The sequence below is a fragment of the Mus caroli genome, unplaced genomic scaffold, assembly GCF_978045245.1.
Source record: "Mus caroli unplaced genomic scaffold, Mus_caroli_1 scaffold_14, whole genome shotgun sequence".
Classification (NCBI taxonomy): Eukaryota; Metazoa; Chordata; class Mammalia; order Rodentia; family Muridae; genus Mus; species Mus caroli.
Genome location: NW_028227269.1, coordinates 66,965,317 through 66,968,471, shown reverse-complemented (window position 1 = coordinate 66,968,471; position 3,155 = coordinate 66,965,317). Strand labels below are relative to the sequence as shown.

The following is a 3,155-nucleotide window of genomic DNA, read 5'->3' as shown; positions in this document are numbered from 1 at the left end:
TTAATAAAAACTTCTGCAGGAGCCTTTCTTTCTTTGTGTTAGTCCAGGTTCACTGGTAAATCAACAACAAGTCTATATTAATGGTGTAATGAATATGTCAGAGAAGATATCTGTGAAAGAAAATTGGGTGTAGGCTGGCTGAGAATGAGAGAGTTGCTAGACATCAACAAATCTCAAATAAAAGAAAGGGGAGGCAGAAGCAGGGATCAGGCAGAAGCATGTTAGACTTCAACTAGTCCTGAGAAGAGTGTGGTAGGCATACCAGGGAGTCTTTATCAAACTTTTCCTCTGTGGTATCCACATTACCTAAGAGTACCCCTCATATAATTCCCCTGCCCAGATAACCAGTACCTAGGAGCCATGGCTTTGGGTCAAACACGGTGATGGGTTGTAGGGCAGAGTCTGGTGCCTTGGTCAATCACACTCTGTGTTCTCAGAATACGAGAGTCTCATGGTCGTCACTGCCACACTACCACCAAGGCTATTTGCTTTACTTCCAAGAACCTCCTAGCCATTCTATGAACACTCAGCTCACATGCCCATGTTATATTCTACTCCTCTCTGGCTGGGTCTACCTATGGTAGTACCCATTGCAGTACAACACAGCTGAGAATTTATCAAATCATGTTCTCCATAGGATTATAAATCAATAAGGGAAATACTAGAATTCTCGACTCACAGAGACTATGCGATATTAATTTTTATTCTTTATAGCTGCTAAATTTTGTTTTGTATTTTACTCAGTAATAGATAATACAGGGAATGCCAGAATGCCAGTATAGCCTTTTTTTTTTTTTTTGTAAAGGAATGAATGAATTAACTCTGCGTGCCTCTGCCCCTTGTGTACAAGTTGCTATGATGGATGTCAAGTGGAAAAAAAAATCAGAAGAAAGAGTCCAAAGACATCACAAGAGAAGATATTTCATATAAACATTGATTCTTGCTCTTCAAAGACATCCCAAGGAAAATTGTTAAGGAAGGCGAACCTAAAAGTTTATATAAGAACTTTAAGAAAGGTGCCACAAAACCTGTCAATGAGGGCATAGCACAGTTCAAGGACAAGCCACAAGAGGGCAAAGGGATTAAGGACAAATTACAGGAGGCAGATAAATTCAACAAGAAGAGAAAATTCCAGCCAGACAGTAAACAAAGGAGGTGAATCAACAGCCCAGAAACCCAGATGGGACAGGTTCGAAACACGGAAGAAAGAGCTGAAATAGAGTGAGAGCTCGGCTATAAGACTAACTGTGACATCGTGGTTCGAACAAAAAGTTTCGACAAGGGAAAATAAAAGAGTGGGGCTGAGGAGTGATTTGTAGAATTTAGCTCAAGGGGAAACTAAAACTATGCCTTTGCTCATGACTCAACACGTGTGATCCCGTGCTTCATTCAGTATGTCACCAGAGAGCAGAGGATACAGGTTTCTGAAGAATTGTGAGATTTGGATGAATGAAGTAAAACCAAATATTACAGGAATATTGTTAAACATTTTCTACCACATGGCAGTAGAACACAGATTGCAGGGGTAATCAAATTTTAAAGGCCACATGACAAAGATGCTGAGGCACTCGGAGACACTGGGCATTGTGGAGTATGCGTACATTGATTAAGCCACTTTGGACTAGAGGAATATGCAGATAGGGGAGCTCTATGGAACACATTCTAGCTGTACAAGGCAGCAGATCACCCAACTCTGGATAAGGTGCTAGAGGTACATCCAGAAAATTAGAGCTCATTATGGATGAAATGGAGCAGACTCTGACTCCAATGGCCCCAAATTAAGCACACTGTAGTTAATTTTTTTAAACCCATGCACTCCCCCAGAATTTTAATCAGAACTCATTGAAGTCATCCAGCAAGCAGTGCTATACCTGGCTCCAAACATGATGGTGTGCTTGTTGCTGTCTGCTTCCTGTGGCATGTACACCCAAGAGTAGGACAGTGTGAACAGTGAAGAAGTCTGTTGAAAAGGTGACTACTGGCCAGTACTCTTCTTCGGTTTTACTGATGGCATTTGATTGTATTGCGGATACTAAGCTTGGAAGCATATAATTATATCAGAGATCACCAGTGCCTTATCCAACACAGTAAATGACAATGAAATGAAAAACATGGAAGGCTAGGGCCAAGAAGTGGGAGTGGGTGGGTAGGAGAGTGGGTGGGGAAGCATGTGGGGACTTTTGGGATAGCCTTGGAAAGGTAAATGAAATAAATACCCAATTAAAAAAAAAAAGAAAAGAAAAACATGGAAGGAAGATCCTATCCTACATATTGAGTCCAGAGACCCATCCTATGTGGTACAAGAACTTATGAAGGTTCTGCAGAAAGGTGATGATGATGATGCATACAGTAAGAAATACACTGCAGTACACCATGTGAGCTCTTGGAATCTGTCTCTCCAGCTTTGCTGAGCCATCTCTAAGGACATGCTCAGGGGGTGGTGCTGATAAATCTGCTTGTGTGCTGCTGTTTGACATCCTGAGGTCTGCTACTGGAGACATTCAGCCTGCTATGGATGCCATCACCATGTTGGTGGCAGCAGAACTACATCCTGGTAGCAAGGATGGAGAGATTCAAGTCCTCTGTGACATATAGCTCTCAACTGGTTAACAAAGCAAGATTAAAAGATGACAGAATGGAAGAGAAGATTGCTCTGCAAAAATACGTGTAAAGCATGTTGGCATGAAAATCCCGAAGTCCTGGACCAACATTCTCATCAGCCCTCTTAAGTGTTGTGACCAGGAAGTTCTAAACAAAGTATAAGCTCTATTGAAGAGCCTGGTTCCCACATGAGAAAACAAACAAACAAACAAACAAACAAATAAACAAGCAAGCAAGCAAAGGCACCAACAGTAGAGTTGAAAGTCTGCTTTGAAAGGTGAGTGCATAGGTATGAACAGGATGATGGAGCTGGAACCCATTTCCCAGTGAATAAGGGTGGGATCCACCATACTCAGAATATGAAAGCTCTATGATGTATTTCTTCTTTGTAAAAGAACCTATTTATATAAAATTTATTTCTCAAAGTGGAAAATAAATGGGTTAATTAATTGACTATTCATTGCATAAGTTATCCAAAAGGCTTATTTGTGCTGTTCAACACTATAGAGAAATCCTATCAATCTTTGTTACAGGAAATGGGCTATGCAGCTACT

At 41.0% G+C, this 3,155-nt stretch overlaps 1 pseudogene; it reads left to right on the top strand.

Annotated features, from left to right (window-relative positions):
* The first annotated feature begins 360 nt into the window (after positions 1–360).
* Positions 361–2,793, top strand: LOC110306538 (pumilio homolog 3 pseudogene; annotated as a pseudogene).
* The last annotated feature ends 362 nt before the right edge of the window (positions 2,794–3,155 follow it).